This window comes from Lytechinus variegatus, chromosome 8 (genome assembly GCF_018143015.1).
Source record: "Lytechinus variegatus isolate NC3 chromosome 8, Lvar_3.0, whole genome shotgun sequence".
In the NCBI taxonomy this organism is placed as follows: Eukaryota; Metazoa; Echinodermata; class Echinoidea; order Temnopleuroida; family Toxopneustidae; genus Lytechinus; species Lytechinus variegatus.
Genome location: NC_054747.1, coordinates 20,555,229 through 20,579,000, shown reverse-complemented (window position 1 = coordinate 20,579,000; position 23,772 = coordinate 20,555,229). Strand labels below are relative to the sequence as shown.

Below are 23,772 nucleotides of genomic sequence, written 5' to 3'. Positions count from 1 at the left end.
CGCGTTTTATTCCCATTTTCAGGGATATATTTCTTAGCATCACCAAAGACCCAAAATAGTAGGGGGGACATTTGATATTGTTCAATCCCATGTTTCAGATGTGAATTAATTCTCCCAAGAATAGTACAATTATTTACACTATTTTTGCATTAAGGCTTACAGACACAAAGCGACAGGTCATGCATGTGACTCGGCCATTTCCATTTTTCTTGTAATTACTATTTTTATTATTATTCTTAACGATTTTCCTTCTCCTAGAGAGAAGTTGGGCAGTGATATCCCGAAAAGACACGGGGGCGTTTTTTCTGCCACAAAACTTCCCAAAACGGAACTTCACTTCTAACACTATTTAAGTGTGTGTTGTACCAGTGTGCGCCCGGAAAATAAAGTGGTCAACTGGTCAAAGGGGATTCCCCTATTCCACCGAATGGGGCGATAAGACTGGAACTCTGCCAATCCTTGGAAGGGGTCAACAATGCCAATAGTTCATAAATCTAAAGTTTATCGTTTCTTGCGGTGATAATAGGCCTCCACGGTCTGCTGACAACAATATGAAATCTTCTTCGGGTAGACTTTTACCAGCGCGCATAGTGAGCAGCTCTCGCGGAACGAACAGATTTTGTACGTGACAATTATTTTCATTTTTATCATAATATTAGGATCTAAACAGGAATAAGCACTTGATATCCTCGTTCAGTGGGCCAGCTCAATAATTATTACATGATAAAGTCCATGCCTTGTCTCGTTATCATGGTTATATGTTGAAGTGATTGGAGTTGCATGCGTCTTCATGAATTTAGCTTCTTGTCGGATTTTATTGACGTTTAATTTCACCGAAATGAAATATTCTAATAAAGTAATATCCGTTATCATCATATTGTCTCATTATACTTGCAAGCATGGTAAGTATTTGCCTCTTCTGTTTTGTACATCATTTCATTTTTTAAATATCTTTTTGGTCTGATAATGTTCCAGTCAAAATCAGGTGAAATGGCCGGAATTTAGCCCAAAATAAACCATTACTGGAATAGCTTATTAACCTTTTTTTTACATCATAGAAAAGGAAAGTCTTGGTAAGACACAAAGTAATGAAATATGAGTTAAATCATTCTTAATGACTCAGTCACATTTGCTCTATGGCGGCCGTACGGCGAGTCGACTGAAACAGCCGTTTTAACATTTTGAATACAAATTAACAGAATCAACAGTCGTTAATCAATTAACGACTGTTTCCGATTAGTCTTGCGGCCGCAAATGACGAGCAAATGTGACTGAAGTTAAAATCTGTCCATGTTGGGAGCTAAAGGAGATGTTTTGGTAGGAAGTGAGGTCCATAGCCGTGCTGTCTTTGGTAATGTACGAGGTCTGGTGGGGGTGGCGTGTTTAAAAGTAAAGTCCATCCCAGAAAATGTTGATCTGAATCAATAATGAAATATTCTGAATAAAAAACAGAAATCAAACAAACATTAACACTTTTTTTGTTTGTTTTATTGTAAGTTTGAAATATATGATACTTTAATGATAACTGATTTACCATCTTGATTGAATGAATCACAGCATGTTAAAAAGATTGGCAATTCGACATTTTCATGGAGGAACAAAACTTTGTTTCACATAATACCAATGATGACAAAATGTAAATATTTCATATCTCATGTATAATACAACAGAAATTAGTGAGTTGGTGACGTCATCGGTCTGCAATTTCGGATACCGACCAGGATGTAACTGTACTTGAAACTGTATTATGAAATTAAACCAAAATTTAAAAGGACCAGTATCATAACTTCCTATATTATTTAACTTCCGATTGTGATGATATTTTCAGCAAAGTATTTTTTTGTCCTTTTTTTATTCAAATCAACCTTCTGTCGAAGTGGGCTTCAATTTAAATGTGGTAGTCATGTGACAAACCAAGGGGTTAGTAGCTGGACAATATGGGGCAGGTTTGACTGAAAGAGTTGCAAGCAAATCCAACTCTAAAAATCAAACACAATTTGATTTTCAACCAATCAAAAGGGCGCATTCGGGACTTAATATTGATTTTTCGACTTAAAAAAAAACGTAACGTGTCCCACATCACATGGAATGACAATGATAGCAATGACAGCAGTAGGCTTAGCGTACAATGCTCAAAAGTTAGTGAACATATTAAAAGTTTTAATGAAGTTCTCCCGTGTGTTAGATATCTAACTGTGAAGTCAGGTGATAAAATATTACATTGAATACAGTTTGTTTCTCTGGGCTCGCCTCACATTGTAGTGTTGTGGTTGGGGTTCACTAGCTTTTGAGCACAATTGTATAAGCCAGTCATGATGTGTGATTGGGGTGATGGAAGAGCAGTATCGGACATTTGAAATGCGGCATACTCATCATTGCGTTTTGGCATTGAGGCAGAAAAGTAATACAGTTAATGGGTCCAAAGTACCTGTTATCAATTAAACTGCGTACAATGATAATAGAATGAACGAAATGTGGAATTTGAAAACTGCATATTGCTAAAGAGCAAACATGCTGAATCTATCTAAACCAAATGCATGTTGTTGTTGGTTTTTTTAAATAAACAATGTCGATCTGCTCTTTGCGTAATTCTGATCAGCATAAATATTGGACTTGACTCATTTAGATGTAGAGCATTTTAACACTGGGTAAATATAAGCCTTAGTAAGCCCCTACTGGGAAGCGACAGGGTTTTAATGGGGGAGGGGGAGTAGAATACAAAAAGGTAACATTTTTTTTATTGAATGATAGGGATATTATTCAGTTACACGACACTGATAATATCTTTTTATGCTCTTCTTTCTCCGTTTCTTCCATCTTTATTATTTTTTTTCTGCACTTGCCTGTTTTTTTTTCTTCACTAGTTCCGGGAATCAAGAGTGTGTAACTAACGAAAATTGTTTGAACTGATTTAAACATGTTAAAGGTTCATACTGGTTTGTTGCCGAAATACTAGAAAAAAATAAATAAAAATTTTGTGAAGGTTTGAGGAAAATCCATCAAAGATTTAAAATGTTATAAGAATTTGAAGGCTTTGATTTTTTGTACTTCATATACAAGCAAGTGCCCCATATTTTATGTTCATATAAAAATGCAATAAATTCAATTTTGTGATGGTTCATGGTGACTTCAAAATTTGTTTCTTTCAGGATCGGATGTGAAATGATTTGTCAGTTGATACACTGAACGTACAAGAATTTATTTTATTTTTGTTGAGAAAATTACACATTTATTTCTATTGTTTTACCAAATGATGTATGGGGAAGGTGATCTCAAAAAGACAATAAATGTGACATATGATAGTTCTTTAAAAAAAGAAAAAGAAATCTCAGAATGTCATTTGTCATTGTAGTCCCCCCCCCCTCTCCCTCTCCCCCCCCCCCCCCCCCCCTCTCTCTCTCTCTCCCCTCCATATCATACAGTGCGTATTAAAAACGGGACAGTTTTGAAAAGTCAATCAAAAAATTGTTTCAAAATATTATATCTATATTTTGATGTTAATATATGCTCTGAGATCTTATCTTTGAAATGCCATTTAAAAAAATAAATTTTGTTCATGCTTGAGCGAACACGGGACGTTTTTGTCGGGGGTTCAAAAAGAGGCTTGCGCCAAAATGGCAGAAATTAGAAATTTGACGATTAGGCTTTTGGCTAATAGGAACACTTTCTCTTAATCTTTTTTATTGTCTTTGCCATAATTTTCGAATCATGCTGTCAAATTTCATTTACAAATTTATTTATTTACCTGAATTATTTTGTTTATCATTTAAACTTCTTTTACCTTTGAATTTTTCTTCATAAGTAAGAAAATAAGACTTTTTGTCAACCCAAGTAGAAAGATTTGCATTTTTGATTGGGAGAATTTGCAATTTCTTATATTCTTTTATTATGTGAAACAAATCATGTTATGGTACCTATAAAATACATGAATCCTATTTTCAAGGGGTTATTGAATCCTTCAACAAGTTTAATTATGTGCTTGATAGGGCAAACAGGAAAGGATCAATGTCTTTCAATGGCAATGGTTCATTGAGTCAATTTAAAAGGAGCAAGATATGGCAGATCGAATAAAATGTATTAAAAAGTTGTGAGACGAGCAAGCAAAAATTTCCATTTTTTCATTACAATATATAATTTTGTGATTTTGACATAATATTCAGAAAATGATATCATATTTCACTTTCCATGTTTTCTGTTATTTTTCTTTGCACTTTTTTTTCTTGGTCATGATTTTTTTTTTTTGGGGGGAGCACCTCGAGCCCCAACCCATCAGTATGCCACTGTTCAAGCACCATAACCTTTGTAGCACACAATGAAAGGATTTGAAAAAAAAACACTCTCTCATACAGTCCGATCATCATGTTTATCATTTGATGCCATTTTGGCGCAAGCCTTCTTTTTAACCCCAGACAAAAACATTCCGTGTTCAATTCTTTTTTTTCAATTCTTTTATTTCATTTCCATTCAAAACATAATACAAAGTAATATAAAACAATACAAATCAAATACAATTTTACAGAAGGGCATTCTTACTTCGTAAAAAACATAATATATAATTATATAGAGCATAAATGGAAATGGAAATGAGGGGGATCCACTAAAAAGCAAAGCTTGTAAAATTGTGGATCCCCTTGTTCGCTCAAGCGTGAACGAAACTAAATTTTTTAATAATATTTGAAGGATAAGACCCCAGAGCATCTTTTGACACCAAAATAAAGAGATCATAATTTGAAACAAAAATTTTATAGACTTTTCAAATCTGTCCCGTGTTTTTGATACGCACTGTAGTATAGTATCAATATCGAATACAGTAATGATACTTGAAATAACAATAACACTGATCGAAAAGAATGACGTGTGTGTGGTAAGGCACTGGCCTGAATATAATACTCTTATGTCAAGGTCAATAAGTTGACCTTCATCTATCTATTACTAAATATCTTATGTTTACATTATGAAATGTAACTGCACTTTTGTGATTGATATGGGATTTGGTAAATAAAGAATTATTTAATCAATTTTTCCAAAGAGTAGGTTTGGATGAACATGTAACTGGATTTGATAAATGGGCTACGAGATGAGTTTATCGATCGAGTTTTCTTTTCCTAACTTGTTTATATTGTAAATTGCTGTAATAATTGAGCAAATATGGTTAGAGAAATAAAAGGAAGTATGGCCGTTTGAGTTAAATTATCACAAGGGTAGGTCTATATAAGGAAGGCATGGGTGTGAAGAACACTGTAAAAAATATATTGGGTAATATTCTAACCAGCACGAGGGCAACTATGTGTCCAACAAATTTGGGGCAGTGTTTTACTCAATGCGGAAAGTATATTGTCCAGTAAGGTTGAATAAATAAGCAGCAATTACTTTAGAATGGGCAAAATTTTCATCACACTGGATAAATAAAAAATGCTCAAACGAAATGCCTAATGTTGGTTGGACACATAATCTTTAGATTATTTTAAATAAAAAACTGTAATACAATCCTAACTGTAACCATGTGCCCTATGAGACATCAATACCGGAGCAGAAGAAGCGTAATGTCGCGTCAACGGATCAGACAGATGGATGAAGGTCTATTTTCTTTGCTCACACAGTAAAAACGCTTATTTAAAAAAAAAATTCTATACATCACTTTTCACTTAATGAGTCTTTAAGTAGTCGTTTAACACCTTAAACAACCATACCAATTTATTGAGAATTAAGTATTGCACATTAAACTTTAAATTTAAAAAATTATACATGCACTTGTTTAATCTGTTTAAACAACTGCGTTTATATGGTACTACATAGGGTCATAGAGTTAACAGCATTGTTTATTACAAATTCACTGTGTATAGGATAGATTAAAGTGATTGCATGGTATTTACACCATCCCTTCATTACTGACAAAATTTCATGAAATAAAATGTTATATACTGCAGGTATAATTTCAGCGAGATGTGCCAAGCCGGATGCTATACCTAACACCGTCACACCATGGGCTAACCAAACACTGGACACAGGGTCCTATATCAGATGGGAGTGCAGTGCTGGATACGTCATGCAGGGTAACACTAACACTGTTCTTTGGGTGTGCCTCGAGAATGGGACCTGGCTTGGTCATGATCCCAGTTGCACAGGTCAGGAAGTATCTTTATTATTATTATAAGTCATGTTTGATGTCGCAAGTACAGAGTGTATTATGCTTCATTGAGGAGACACATTGCTCGCTCTTACAGGCAAGCGAAAATAATTTTACATTTTGCGATGTTTCTGGAATATGATTTGAAATTAATCGATTGGCCGCATTCGAACAATCTTGGCTTCATTATTATCTGCGATAGCCTTTATTATTTCTACGTTTCATGTTGCGGAAAATTGTCAAAATGTTGATTTCAAAGTGGTTAAACTCGATGGTTTTTCGCGTATTGAAACTATTATCGTATAATACTTAGTCAAGTGTCAAATTACAATACGACTTTGATGTGGCCTATGTTTGACTATGTGCTTAATATTAATGTTTTTGTTCAATAAAACGATACATAATCCCACTTATCTAATTTCAAATAAATTCACTTTGTACACCTGGTAACAGGTAGATCTTCATCACTAGTTATTAAAAAAAAAGACCAGTATATTATTCTTCAAAAAGTGGGAATCTGTGTGTCACGATCTGTGTGAAACAATCGTGACTTCGTTCTAAAAATACTCCTTGAATTTCGTTTGACCATTTTTTTTAAAGTATCGTCATTAAATATTAAAGATTAAATATTAATTTTCTTTATTCTCATATCGTTTATCAGTTATTGAATGCCCTTCGCCATCCATCGCTGCCTATTCTGTGCTCGAGACTCCATTAACAAGTCCTCCGGTGGTTAACCAGACAATAACATATGCTTGTAGCAGCAATGATTATACGCTGATGGATGGTACCGGAAATAGATGTCTTGTGGACGGTACATGGGAGAAACAGCCTCCAGTATGCAAAAGTACGTATTCTAAGACAACTGCTGTAGGAAGAAATTTTCCCTGATGACTTGCTTGCAATTTTCTCTTGGAAGACTTGCCGCTTGGGAGGGGCATTCTCTGGGAGAAGACCTATACAGTCAAACATGTATACATGTATAGTGGCTACCGAAGAGGAGCAAAAGTATTGGTCACCTAGCTTAGACAAGTGATGGTCATTTTGAATTACATGTAATTGTATTTAAAAAAAATAATAAAAATTTGAATTTATTGTAGATAAACATTAAAAAAAGTTTGAGGTTCCTCCATTGGCATGATAGGTAATGTTGTAATCTACGGTGTTGATTAAACACCAGCCCGGAATCTATATTATTTCCACACCAGAGAAGTATTGAAACAACACCAGTTTGGAATCAAACCGATGCTGTTTTAATACTAATTGGTGTTGTATAAACACCTATCTGGTGTTAGACCAAAAACGAAACTGGTGTTGTTCAACACTTCTCTTGGATGGACATAGAGATTCCGGGCTGGTGTTAAATCGACACCTGAGTTTTTGCAGCGAAATCTTTAGGGATATCGCGTGGAGGTTATCCTCCCGGGAGGTTGTGTTTTTACGATTTTTTTTTCATTTCAAGAATTTAAACAATAACATCACATGTGTAAAGTTTATCACAATTTGGTTTAAAGAATATTGTAATTGAAAAGATTACAGATGTAAATATATTTCAAACAGGGAGAGATGGTTCTTAGATGATGTCATTACAGAATTCCCACTTCACTCATATCACAGTAGCGTACATAACAATGGGAAACCTGTGCATTATACCATATGAAAAAAAGATTACCATGATTTTATGCACAGGTGTTCATATGCAACATATCTGGGAACACTCTGTCATGTCTGAAGTTTGATATAACCCCGTTTATGAAGAATTCTTTTTAATTTTTGTTTTTTTAAAGTAAACTGCCAGACGAAAAGTTACATCAGACGTTATTCTGATCTGGTTTGCTACCGCCGACGTGAATATGACAACGAAAGAGAATGGGAATCATCATTTGACCTCTGTCATATTAACAGGAACTTTCTTGCCACTGTGAAAGATGCTGAGACACAGTCTTTCCTCGTCGGATTCGTTGGGCAGAGCATTGGTGAAAACACTTGGATCGGTGCAAAGGAAGGACTAGATTGGAAGTGGAGACATAGTAAGTAAATCATCTCATAAATCGTTAGAGTCTGTATTATCTCCGAGCGTAGGGAGCTATCAGGTTATTATTCCATCCTTTCCATCCTCTGCTTAAATTAATTGTTAGGATTATCCCCATTGATACGTTCGATGTTCTAGACAAAATGTCTTCAGAGATATGCATGTCTAAGCTCATACAGTGTCTCAAAGGAATGATTTGTATACTACATACAACAATGAATATAAGAAGATGAACCAAGATGGGACCAAACAAAAAAATCCTAACTGCTTTTATGAAATATAATGAATTATATATTATCTGAAAGAGGTAAGTATAAAGCATTCGTTTTGCACCAAGTTACAATTTTCTGCATGAATCATTATAATATGCAATATGCCTAATGCAAGTATTCAGACCTGTTGTGCTCTTTGAAGCTCGCAATGCTTCAGTGTTCATGACTTATTTCTTATTTTCATATTTTTCACTTGATATGCAGTTCGGTGTGTTTCAATAAATATAATGACATAAAAATGATATTGGCAAATAATATAGGATTTGTATAGCGCACGTATAGACCTTGTTGCATCTTTTCGATGCAACGATACAGCCGATATTACTTTATGGATCTGAAATATGGGGTACAAATGTTATAGACATGGAAAAAAATCTACAATTAATTGATGGGAAAACAGGGCTATATTTTAAACATGAATCTGAAAAGGTGCACATTCAATTTTGTAAATATATTCTTGGGGTAAACCGCAAATGCAGTAACTTAGCAGCGACAGCTGAAATTGGTAGATATCCAAAAGTCATCCAAATTGCAATAAATATACTTAAATATTGGATTCGAATACGTAATATGGACGAAGATAGTTTGGTTTACAAAGCTTTTGTAGAAAATGTAAGTCTATTGAATAACGGAAACAACTGCTGGCTTAAGACAATTCAGGATATTTTTAACATATTAGATATTTGTCGGAAAAATGACACCCCCATACTCGATCCAGAAAATATACCAATTTCCCAAAAAGAATTTATTACAATATGCAAAACATCCTTGGAACGGAGATTTGATGAACAGTTTACATTACGATTTATTTAACGACAGGGACAGTAGGGAAGGGAATAAACTAAGAACTTTTAGGCAATTCAAACTCAATATAAGGCAAGAAAATTATTTATGTTCAATACACAATGTCAATTTGAGAAAAAATATAACCAAGCTCCGACTGAGCGCTCATAATCTACCAATAGAAACAGGGAGGTACAAAAGACCGGAGAAGATACCATCTAACCTGAGATTTTGTGAGGATTGTAATTTGAATTTGGTGGGGGATGAGTTTCACATTATAATGAAATGTAATAAATATAATGATTTGCGCAAAGATTTTTTTGAAAAGATAAGTACCCTTAATATTAGGTTTTCTGAAATGGAGTACCAGGAAAAATTTATTTACATCATGAAATTGGAAACTGATGCATTAATTAAATTATTTTGTTCTTTTGTCCAAAACATAATTAATATTAGGGGGGAATTCTGAGTACTAAAAATATCAACCGGCAAACACTTTGAATTTATACACTCGCAATATTCTTACACAATAAGTTTACATGTGATGATGCCATTCTTCTCACTCTTCCTCTCTCCCGTCCTCTCTATTTTCGAACTTCTTTCCTCTTTATTTCCCTCTCCTCTCCCACTTTCCTTGTGTTTTCCTTGTCCTCTCTTGGACATCAGCTTTTTTTTTCTTTTTTACTCATTGTTAAAATGAGTACCCGAATAATGCCTATGTTTATGGTGTATATTTTTATATATAAGTTGCTTTGTTATATTTTGTTTTGATTTTGTTTTTGTTTGACAAAAAATACTATTTTGTCTTTGTTTATCTGTTTATGTATATATTTTCTTGTTTTGAACAAAATGTTGGCAATTGCCGGTGACGTTCTGTAATAAATTCAATTCAATTCAATTCACATTGCTAGGTGCTCAAGGCGCTCTGATATTACGCATTTCGCAAACGACTTTAGACGAACTGATTTGTGACTGCTATTACCTCATTGACTTTTTAAAAAGGGGCCTAATTCGATTGCTGCTGATACCAATAAAACACAATGTAAAATGAAGGACGGTCTTCGTATTGCACCTATTTCCAAATAGTGATCGGTTTACATGAATAAATATGGATCATTATGTGCGATAATGCAATATTTTCAGACCATGCAGCATGCAATACATGATCATGAATTATTTCATATTTTCGCATAAATACTGAAAATAAATTGCCCATAATACAATATCTTAGCGACATAATGGGAAGGCGGGGTAAATTGAGCCAAAGGGTAAGTTGAGCCACCACCCAAGACCAGTTATGAATAAGTCGGACGGTTACACTTCGTATTTCCGAAGGTTCGTTAGTCCGAAAACTAAATGAGGTTCGTAATTCCGAAGGTTCGTTAGTCCGAAAACGAAGTGAGGTTCGTAATTCCGAAGGTTCGTTAATCCGAAAAAGAAATCAGGTTCGTAATCAAGCTATACTGTTGGGGCGACACATTCCGGTGTTCTATTTGTTAGCTATTATCTATAATCATTGTTATGTTTTATTCTTGGTTTCCCTTTTTTCAAGCCTTTGAGGCTTTTTGGGATACCTTTTTCTTTCATTATTTTTTCTTAATCTCAATGATTATATTTGTATATTTATGTTCAAAATAATGTATGATATTTGTATGTTTTTACTTGTATATAATATTGAAAGAAATAAATGAGAGTATTTCTGCTCTCCCACAATCACAATCAATTCCGAAGGTTCGTTAGTCCGAAAACTAAATGATTAACTAACCTTATTTCGTTTTCGGATTAACGAACCTTCGAAACATCGAACCTTATTTCGGATTATCGAACCTTCGGAATAACACCACAAATGTTCGGATTAACCTACCCTTTTACGTTTTCGAATTAACGAACATCGAGGTATAGGCAATTTGCGTGTTTCGGAATTACGAAGCTTCGGAATAAAGAACCTTTGGATTTACGAACCTTCGGAATTACGAAGTGTAACCGTTTTCAACATTGAAACAGAGACTCTGACTAGTAGGTTCATGCTCAGAGAAAAAATACAAATTTTAGCCAAAAAAAGTAAGAAAGTGTGAATTAGATAAGTGCATTTAACATACCTGCATCTTTAAATATAAGGACATTAGATGACAATAATTTTAGTCCAGGTATGGATCCTTATTCTTGTCACTGAGTGTTTTAAATGATGGGTACGTAAGATGTGTGGATGTGAAAATATCCCATGAAGTGCGGACTGGGGTAGGTTGAGCCAGACAACTTGAGGCAAGTAGTGGTAATGTAAAAAAAAAATCCTTAAAAGACAATTCATTGATATGCAGGCAGAAGGGGCCAATTTCGCTAGACAGTTGTTTAACTTTTAGTGGATGTTAGTATTCATAGAGAATTAGCAAGTGGAAAGACTTGAATAATAATAATAAAACTTTCACGTTAGTTCTTGTCCCATAGCTTTTTACATTGATTTTGTAGTTCAACTTACCCTATAAGGTGGCTGAACTTACCCATGGGTGGGGGCGTTGGGCGAGTTGAGCCATTTGACATCTTTTGTTTTAAAAGTGACGGTGTTTTTCAATGTGGGGGTAGAAACATATAGGTAAAACAATGTTTCCAAAGAATTAAATTTGAAGGCATTGTACTTATTTCTAAATTATTAGAAATTTTTCCTTAAAACAAAAGAGGTTCCTGCAGCAGAGTCTCGAAAGCACCTGTAATCTTACCAGATTGCGTAATGTTACAGGCAATTGTTTGGTGTATGGAATCTTACAAATTTCCTTAAATAAAACACCCTTTTCCCCTTTTTAAACAGATCGGTTCTGTTAAATTGCAGAAAAATTCCTGTTGTATGAATTTACAGAATGATTCTGTTATTGCTTTCTGCAAAATCTTCTTTTTCTTTCTGTAAAATCGCGTTTTTTTTTAACAGTTTAGATTATTAGTATATAGTATATCAGTCCCAACATGAAAAAAGCATTTTTTTCCAGAACAGTGTGCAAAAACGTAAAAATGACCCAATTATTGTGATTTTTTGCATGGTCAGCCCCCCCCCCCCAATTTGAAAACCGTTCCGCGGCCCCTGTCTTACCTTGCCACCCCCTAAATATTTCGGAGGCGCTTGGTATATCACTTTACATCAAAAATAGAAAACTTTTGTTATGTCGTAATTAATGAATTTTAAATGCTGGAAATCTAGATAGATGCTACGTGAGTAATCATATTATTGCTAATAAATATTTTTTTCGAACATTTTTTCCTCAGGCGATGAATATATCAAACGCTTCTTTTGGAAAGATCCATTTCCAGCTGCGTCTGCGAGGGATTGTATTGAAATGTCGTTTGAGGATGGGTCTTTCTCATGGAATCCAAAGTCATCTGGTGAAAATAATGGCGTAATCTGTCAGTACGGTAAATTTATAGGTTTTCACTTTTTTCCGAGGGGGGGCATTAATTCGTCCCCCTCCCACTACGTACCTACATGTTATTGATTTATCACGTGTTCCCCTTTCCCCCACGGGAGATTGGTATAGGAACTTTTCGCCTGAAAAAATTATTATTCATTCGGTACATTCCGAGATACATATACGAAATATAATTTCTTTCTTAAAATGTCATGAACAACGATAAAATATCATTTTTTTTAAAGTAACATCTCATTATCATAATGAATTCAGTACTGTCCCCCCCCCCCCCTGTAATCGCATCCAACCCCCAATTTCTGGGGAAAGTAAAATATAATGCCCATTACATTGTGTGCTACAGGCATATTGTTAGTGTAGGAGTATGCAAAAGAAAAAAACCCATCAAATTAGGCTGGTGTTCAGACGTTTAGGCCCATTGCATATGCTGTGTTCATATCAACGCATGCGAAATGGTTTCGGCTGGAGAGGTGATCTGACCCATGGAATCAATTGCCAGTGATCCACCAATAATCCACATTAAATGCAATATCGATTCGATGGACTGTAATGATATATATATAAGAATTAATTCAGTAACTTTTTCCCCACTCAATATCTACCCGATTTGTTTGAAAAAACACTTTCTTATCCATGTCATAATCTATTGTAGGCCCTGTATTTCGAATATCTCCATCCAGCTGTCATAGTAGAGGCTCACGGGGCATATACGATGATGACCATCAGTCGTAATGTACATGTATGTATTGTGCGGGTGTCGCGTGACAGAATTTTGCACACGAAAAGCAGATCTATAGGGCCTGTAACACAAAGCTTAGCAATGATTGTCAATCTTAAAAATCAAGTGTATGATTAATCATGTTAGGGGACCCTAATGTTACCGTCCCTGAGGTTTGCGAAAGGTGGCTATTATCAGTTGGAACACCACTCACCAATTACAGAGAAATTAAGATAAAAATAAAAACAAATGTTTGAAAAACCTCGAAACAGACGGATGTCGGCTGTCTAGAATCAAGGGAGCTACTCAACTATCCAGTGTTGTTAATTGGTAATTCAATGCACAGTACTGGACAATTTTTACTATTTTGATGTTCTTACTATTATTATTGTTATTATTATTATTATTATTTATATTAAATGATATTATTTATTAATATAAATGATATTTATCATCATTATTATTATTATTACTATTATAGTAGTAGTAGTAGTAGTAGTAGTAGAAGAAGAAGCATGGGCGGAAATCCCATGGGGGACGTGTCCCCCCCAAAAAAAAAAATAGTAGGGGGGCACAATATCAAATGTCCCCCATACCATTATTGGTCTTTAATGATGGTAAGAAATACATCATTCAAAATCGAAATAAAACTTGTTTTTTTGAGACGATAATGACCTTACTTTTGGGATGATAATTTGTTTGCTTGTCAAATTTATTTTCGGCGAAATGACATTAGGTTTTGGTGATTATTCCTGCCCCTTGGCCCCCCCCCCCACCTTTTGGGAGAGATTTCCGCCCCTGAGTAGCAGCAGTAGTAGTAGCAGTATCCATCATATGGTTATTTTAAGGTGGTGGATTCTAGGGTCTTTATAGTTTCAGTCTCAATTTTTTTTCTCATTTCCAACAGAACAGTACAAAAATCCATATATATACAATGATAAAAAAATTGAGGTACGATAAGCAAACTGAAGTCTTGGGTCCATAAAGGGAAGGAAATGGATAAACAGTAGGCACATCCATGCCCCCCCCCCATCGGTGAAACGGTGTTCTACATATGGACCAGGAATTTACCTTCTGGTCGGCTAAACCGATTAGTTTAGATAGGTTGAAACAAATAATGAATGGTTTATTTATGCGTGAAAAACTACGGGACAATTATAATGGGAAGGAATTTTCGTTATATATCGCTTAGAATAGGATTTATAATTGTTTATATTTAGGTCAGTCTTGCCAACATGCCGGGCTCAACCAATCGGACACAGTTCTAGATTACATGGTATCTGTTTTCAGTTCATGGATGTATCAAACAATTGGGACGATGGAGTGGAAACATGCAGTCGGAGCGGGGGGTTCTTGGCTGAAATACTCGATATTAGCACAAATACATTATTGGTAGAACGCGCCCTTGATCTGAGGAATAATATTGGAAACACGTCGTGGTGGATAGGTGGATATGACACAGACGACAGCGAAAGATCCTGGTATTGGTCTGACAGTAAGTAAGATATGATTATGATTTATCTGCGTTCTCAGTGAAGATCGTAAATATTAGCAGCACTCAGAGAGCCCAGTTTGCAACCAAAGTTGTGTTTGTTTTATGTCTCGTTGTCTTTCTACAAAACATTTTGATCCGGGTCTGGATCTTGTGGCATACAAATTAATATGATGCGTTCAAAGGTTCTAATTTGCAGTATGTTGAGATTTATTGCGACATGTCCTAATTTCATAGGGTAAAGCTCAGACTTGACTTAAACACTCCTTTCTACATTAACTATGGCAATAATCTATAAAAAAACGATGGTAATTTTAGCAATGAAAATAATGATGATAATGATATGAATAATTAGCAATGTTAGTAACGCTGATTATCATTGTGATAGTAGTAATATCATCAATGAAATACACCAATAGCAACGATGATAACAATAATTTCCAGATATTTATCAATATTATTTATCAATATTATCATACATGATCATATACATTACTATTGGAAATACTTTATGATATCGATAATAGTATTGATTTCAGGTGGATATGACCCAAACCGATATATTAGCGTGATATCACATTCACAGAAGACACGATTGCGATATCATCTTAGACATTGGCTTACATACAGGTTTATATCATATAAAAAAGAATGATTTTGCACAAGGTATGTCCTCAATCGTTTTCTCTTTTTTAATCACTTACTTTGTCTGATTCAGAAACTCGAGTCATACATACCGCATGGCGCAATAACAGACCAGACGACGATGATCGCCATTGCGTAGAAATGAGAAAGAATAATAATTACAAATGGGATGATTCATCTTGTGGTGGAGACAAAGAGACATTGTGTCAAATAGGCAAGTAATGTAACAATTTTTTTTATTATGTATCAAAGTATTTATCTTAGCTACGATCCAAACCTTGGGGTGTCGTGGTCTAGTGGATAAGACCCTAGTCTTTCAATCTGAGGGACGTGGGTTTGATTACCAGCCATGGCGTGTTTTTCTTCAGCAAGAAATGTACCCATATTGTGCTGTCCTAAACCCAGTGAATGGTTATCCAGTTGGAAGAACTTCCTCGAATATTCGAGCGCCCGATTAAGGTAGCTGCTATAGCCGGGGTAATATTAACATCAAAATAAGCAGGGCCCACTACGAGAACAGTTAAGAAACTAAAGTGGCTACCCAGCGTAAAATTTGACGTTATTATTATTATTTCATTATTATTATTATTCATTTATTAGCTACATGTATACATCATTGTTAAAATGCTATTATATAAGTAAAATAAATGACTATGAGGTGGTCGAAGTTTCGCGTCCTCCTTTATTAGTCTAGCTTTTGATCATCAATGATCTTCCTCAGGATGAATGATGGAGGTCCAGGTACTAGTGGGTTCGCATATGCATGTATTCTTTTGGAAAAATTAAAATAGTTTCCAAGGATATCTTTAAAACGTGTCAGAGGCCATGGCGTCATGTTTTGGTCACACGATATACCTTTATGCATTAATTGGATTAAATAATTGTTTGCAGGCCTTCCTGCCTGCGGAGACCCAGGTCAACCTTTGCACGGGAATCGTTTACCAGATGATAGGACGACTTACCTGGACGGAGCGACTCTTCATTTCAGCTGTAACGAAGGCTTTATATTATCAGGGAAAGAGATCCTAACATGCATGACGAGTGGATCATGGGATCACCAAATACCATTTTGTCAAGGTATATAAAGTATTTTCAATTCAGGCAAACAAACAAAAAGTATTGAAGGATTGCAGTACATGTTTACTCAGGAAAAAAGGATTCACTATTGAAATATCTTTCCGCAAGTGCATGATCATGATTATGTTTTATTATTTCATTCTCAAAGGGTACCGTACTATCCTATCGTTATTGATGGCGTAACTTTGAATCACCAACAACGGGACTTTTTTTACAGAGGAACGGTGTGGGGGTAAATTGCCACTTCGTCAACTGCCAACACTGCCAATGGTCTATACCTTCATTTCGTCTAATGTCATTCCGTCCATCAAAATTTCGTCTAACAACCATTTCTTCCAATCATCACAACGTCTAATCACCAGTTCGTCTATTACCATTTCTTCTAAAAACAGTTGGTCTAATACCAATTTTGTTTTCATTCATTTTGCACAATGAACACTTTCGAATAATTAGACCAAATGGTATGAGAGCGAAATGGCTATAGGCCCAACTGGTTATCAGACGGAATGGCATTAGACTAAATGAAGGTAGACCATGTGGTGATTTGACGAACTGATGGTAGACCAAATGAAAGTAGACGAGTTGGCATTGGACGAATTGGAAATAAACCGGTGTGGGATATTGCTATGCAAACTATGATATTAAACTAATTAGTAACACCAGGCACGTAACCAGGATTTTCTATCAGGGGGCTCCGATTTATAAAGAGTTTACCTTTCTAGTTCGTGATCATTTCCGTTACTCCCTGGGGCGGATCCAGCTTTTGCCAACACGGGGGGGGGGGGCGCAGAAAGTAATTAAGCATTTTCCTCGATCGACCGCTTAATAAATAGGGCAAGCTCATTTTCTAATATTTGATGTCTTCAGACCTGAGAAGTAAGCTTTCAGAGCAGGAACGGAGAAAGTATTATCAAAGCAGAGAATCCCTTGAATAACTTATAGTACATACTCAATTCGTGCAAGTAAATCATATCATATGCTTGAAAACACGATTTTCTTCGAGCAGTAACTGTTCTTAAAATAAATTTGATAAGAATAAAAAAGTTGTGAAGGTCTCCAAGATTAGAAAATAGAGTATTTGAAAATGAAAAACAAAATGTTGACCGATATGACCTGGCAGTCTTAATGTAATTAAAAAAAATAGCCAATCTTCTGACGATGCACGTCTCTGATGAATTTCTAAATTTACATTTTTCTAACAAAAAAGCTGTTAAATGTGAAGGAATGCCGCCAAATGTTACTCGAGCATCAAAAAGCATGGTAGAACCAGCATATTACCGAGACACAACCGTATACACCTGTGATGACGGTTATATTCCTGACAGCGAACCAATCAGCTTCTGTCAACATACAGGCAATTGGAGTATTCCAAACTTTACGTGTTCAGGTAAGTCCGTACACTGCAAAAACTCCGGTGTTGATTTAACTCCAGCCCGGAATCTATTATGTCCACACCAGAGAAGTATTGAAACAACACCAGTTTGGAATCAAACCGATTCTGTTTTAATACTAATTGGTGTTGTATAAACACGTTTCTGGTGTTAGACCAAAACGAAACTGGTGTTGTTTAACACTTCTCTGGTGTGGACATATATAGATTCCGGGCTGGTGTTAAATCAACACCGGAGCTTTTGCAGTGTACTATTATGTTGGAAGCATTTCATGAAACAAATAAATTTGGTTCAAAAAGAAACTGATCAAACGTTTACAATGGCACTGCACAAATTCTACTCGGTCAAAATGAACAATATCTTCACACAAGCTAGTTTCATTTATTTTTACTAAGCACATTTTTAATAATTAATCACAGAAGGGCTATAGCCCCTCTCCTCAATTGTGTTCTGAATGCAAAGTCACACAAATGGAAAAAGGTAGACCTGTGAAAATGAGATGTTATCAATCAAACATTAGACTTAAGCCAAGGAAAGAAATTGTTATAACAATGCAGCTACCGCGAAGTTTAATGAGGCGAAATACTACTCTCTTTCACCTATTCAGCACTTTCTCGCCTATCGATTTTCACTAAATACTCTATTTCTCATCCATTTTCACTGTTTTGTCTTCATTTTCCTAATCGACTAGTTCTTTTCATTACTACTTACATAGTGAACCATTAGCCTCCGTGCAAGTAGGCTAATTATTTGTTTTATTTCCATACCAGCTCTTAGTCCGTGTTACAGCAACCCCTGTTTAAATGGAGGAACATGTAATATGAACGGATCGTCATTCATTTGTACGTGCCCTACAGGATACATTGGAACAACATGTGATGAGGGTAAGATCCTTTAAACATGGATAATTATATATATATATATATGTGTATATATATGTATATATATATACATGTATATATATATATATATATATATATATAGGAGCATCTTGGTTTTCCACGTATTGGCAATATCAAGATTAATCTTCCCTGAAGAAGGTAGAGCTAGGTCTGCCGAAAATTTGAGAGTGAATAAAAGAACTTAATTGTTGGCATTGCAAAAACTGCATTACTCCTGAATTTGTTTCACATTCCTCATATATATATATATATATATATATATATATATATATATATATATATAATGTGGAGCGTTGTGGCCCAGTGGATTAGTCTTCGGACTTTGAAACAGAAGGTCGTGGGTTCGAATCCCAGCCATGGCGTAATTTCCTTCAGCAAGAAACTGATCCACAGTGTGCTGCACTCAACCCAGGTGAGGTAAAAGGGTACCGGTAGGAAGTAATTCCTCAAAAAGCTGTGTGCGCTATGAACGCCTAGCTTAGCCGGGTAATATAGGAGCGCCTTGAGCACCTAACAAGGTGGATATGTGCGCAATATAAATACCCTATATTATTATATATATTTATATATATATATGTTATAGATCAATATATATATATATATATATATAATGTGATAAAATGGTGACTTGGATCATAATCAAATGATTGATCTATAACATCACCAGTCATTTATTTTAGCTGTAAGGAAAAATTGGCTAATAACTGATACCAATTTCTTGCTCTATTCACGTTCATTTTTTTTCTTTCCTTTTTTAGGTAAATAGGGCTTATATCAATGACATATCTTTTTTTTCAATTCAATTCTTTTTTTTATTTCATTTCCATTCAAAACATAATACAAAGTAATATAAAACAATACAAATCAAATACAATTTTACAGAAGGGCATTCTTACTTCGTAAAAAAAAAAACCAGTATAATATAGAGCATAAATGGATATGGAAATGAGGGGGATCCACTAAAAAGCAAAGCTTGTAAAATTGTGGATCCCCTTGGAAAAGAAGAAATTATAGTCGATTTACTATATGCGTACATGCATGTATTACAGGAAAGAAAAAGAGAAAAAGAAATCATATTAACGGAAACATAAAAACTGAACAAATGCAAAGCTATTCACACAAAGAGGTCTTCGTTGCAAAGGATATGTTGCGCAAGACAGGAAAAAAAACAGAGAGAGATGATGACAAGACGTAGAAGACAAGACAAAACAAGAGACAGGACAGTACAAGACAACTAGTTTTTAAAAAGGAGTAAAACTAAGAATGGGAAAGGGCTGACCATGAACCAGCTTGATCTGGTGAAATAACAAAGGATATGACTGGACAATATAGATGAAAAAAGATAAAATAAAAGTGAAAAATGTAAGGATTATAATCAAGATAATGAAGTGTTAGTTCCGTTGAGAAGAATTATAGGAATTAAGCAGGATACGTTTGAGTTTACGTTTGAATGAATTCAAGGAGACACTGTCTTTAACATTATTAGCGAGTGAGTTCCAGAATTTAGGACCGTTGAATAGGAATGTATTTTTGGCCAGTAAAGTTCTGTAAAGTGGGATGTGAAGTTCGTCAGAGTGTCTCTTGAATTTGTTCATTTGTTACCGGTTTCTATTCTTCGATTGTTACTCAATCGAAGATAATAATGATAATATCATTAATGATGCAAAGTATTTAACAAGTCATACAGTCACAGTCTGTATCATTTCGTCATGACAGAGTTCAACCCATGTGATAGCAATCCATGTATGAATGGTGGATCGTGTTTGGAAAGTGGATCATCGTTCAGTTGTACATGTTCATCGGACTATACTGGTCCAATGTGCGATGAAGGTAAGTCACTAAATATTTTGATTGATTGATTGATTGATTGATGGATGGATGGATAGATGGATTGATTGATTGATTGATGTATGGATGTATGGATTGATTGATTGATTGATTGATTGATTGATTGGTTGATTGGTTGATTGATTGATTGATTGATTGATTGATTGACTGACTGACTGGTTGGTTGATTGATTGATTGATTGATTGACTGACTGATTGACTGACTGGTTGATTGATTGGTAAACTATTGAATTTATTGATAAATTGATAGAATGATTTGTTGTGTGATTTAAGTTTTGATCTAGTAATTCTGCTTAAATTCTAGTTTTACTATCACCCCCTAACACCTCCCGAACCCCCCCCCCCCCAAAAAAAAAAAATCAATGAATTAGTAAACTTCCTTGTCCCTTTATAAATAACATTACCCCCATCCGGGCCCCGTTGCATAAAAATTACTATTATGGTAACTTTGCCATCCAATGGTAACTTTCGTGGAACTCTTGTTTTGATTGGCTGATGAGCATTGTTACCATGGTAGTTACTATTGGGTGGCAAAGTTACCATAATAAAAGCTTTTGTGCAACAGGGCCAATGAGAAATGAATTTGAACCACTGATCCTAAAACATGAAACAAATATGAGATTATCATTTCATCATAGTTTTAGTTTGTGTCACATATAGTTTACTAACTCTCTCAAAGGTATATTTTATTTAGATTTTTAATTTCAGTTCATACCGTTTAAGAACGGGTTAACATATGGAATACATGGTTTCATCGCAGACCTTTTTTATGTACTCTATGATCACAAACAATTATTTCCCAAATCTCATTTGTTTGCGATATTTGTCCTTTGAATTTATTTCCAAAATAAATTTAGCTCTTGGATGTGTGGAAAAATAATATTAAATCTGCACAAAACTTATTTTAAGTTTCAAAATCGTTTTTATAACTAACATAGCTACCACGTTTTCATAAGCCAGGGGCTGCGGAACGGTTTCAAGGGGGGGGGGCTGACCATGCAAAATATCACAATCCTGTGGTAATTTTTACGTTTTTGTACACGGTTTTGGAAAAAAAGGGGTCGTGAAGCCCCTCCCCCCTTCCCCCGCTTCCGCGGCCCCTGTTAGCATATTCTAACACCAGGAATGTTACCATACATTGTTCCTAATATTGCTCTAGAAATACCAACGACACCAACTGTTCATTCATCGACTTTATCTTCTATCTCAAAGTTTACTCAAACCACTGGAATACTCACAGGTTAGCATATAGTTGCATTATACATTATCTTTCTCATTGGAACACAATTAGAAGATCATCCATAGGCTCAATGAACAACTTTTTTCGTCTTCCTGTCGTCATTTAAATTTACCACTATGCTCAGATGTAATAGATAGTAATAGTAATAGATTCAGATTTCAAATGATATAAAGAGAAGTAAAGTCAATCTTTCCTTTTCTTGTGTGTGTGTTTCATTCTTATGGTAAGTTTTATGTTAAAAAACACATTTTCTTAGTAGAATTCTTGCCTGCATCATCTTCCTTATTGATTTAGATATTTTTCAATCTTAAAAATGAAATATCAAATCAAGATTTAAAATATTTTCGGAGTGACAACCTTTTATAAATATTGAATTTACCCATTTATATGGCTCGGCCCAACATCTAAATTGTTGGACCGAGTAAACACATATTTGTACCAAATTGTTTTTAAAACGACTTCTCTGTGGTCTGTAATCTTCAAGTTTTCGTATGATGCCTGTATTGGCCCTATATTTTGCGAATAATAGAAAACAAACATGTGCAATCTTTTAGCATGATGCTATGTGCTTTTATTCTTCAAGTTATCTTCTGATAACAATCATGCATGCATTATTTTCTGAATTGTTTTAGAGCCTATTGCATCACCGATTTATTCACCAAGTTCGCTTTTAACATCATCAGCTTTCACCACTTGGCTTTCCACAAAACATGCACAAACAACTGAAGCAATAACAGGTTTGCGTGTAATAGACTGTATTCTCTGAATTTTAGTCTGAACTATATTCGGACTACAGGAATTTTCGTTACACCCTTTCCAAAAATCTTATTTAGGCTTTGTATTTGATAAGCCTACCTGAATAACCACGTCAGAGATATGGCAAAGATCTTTACTTAGCTTCAGATAGGTTTCAAAATCGGTAACTTGAATTTCATATCGCCAAAATCATCTTCAACTTTCTGGTTTTCACTAATTAGAAATATTATTACAAAGGGTCTCATTAAAACGAGACCAAAAATTGAAAATACATTCATGTCAAAGACTGAAAGTACCTTTGCAGTCGTTATTCTGAAGTGAATGTTTGTCAGAAGCTGGCGAATCTCATTCAAGCAAAGATTGAAGAAACCCGTAAATGTCCGACATACACACATGACAATGGTGACACATGGGCTAATGTGATAATTGTATATCTATATTATTGTATTGGATTCAGGCTGATAATGACGAGTTCATGAAAAGGGCTCCTAGTTCTATGTTTCTTTTGCTTTTACGTATTTTTTTCTTTCCACTTTTTATTTAAAAAATTCCAGATGGAAATCCAGCCCCGCAGGGAGGTAAGACCTGTATTCCCTTGCTGCCCATATTTCGTTATTAACATCCTTCCTATTATATTTTTTTATTAATATTGTCATTATTATTATTTGATTATTATTATTATTGTCAATATATAGCACTTCTCATTAGATCCATATCGAAGCTCTTTACTATGTAGAGAGTTTGAAACATACAAACAAAAAGTGGAATGGAAATTATATGACAAAATGTAAAAAAATATCAAGGTCACTGTAAATGGATCTATGTTGAAAATGTTTTTTTATGAGATAAGTCTTTACATTTGATGTGAATAATGTGACATGAGGGATAGAACAAAGGCAAGCTGGAAGAGAATTCCATCATTATCATCATTATTGTCATTATTATTATTATTATTATTGTTGTTTTTATTGTTTATCTGTAATAGCTCTGCAATAATGTTAATCTCTTACGACTCAGCATCGTGTATACTATCACGGAAATTTTATTTTGTTTATATTATTATTATTATTGTTGTTTTT

At 34.8% G+C, this 23,772-nt stretch overlaps 1 pseudogene; it reads left to right on the top strand.

The window, feature by feature from the left end:
* Positions 1–555: 555 nt before the first annotated feature.
* LOC121420135 lies at positions 556–22,039 on the top strand (annotated as a pseudogene).
* Positions 22,040–23,772: the final 1,733 nt, after the last annotated feature.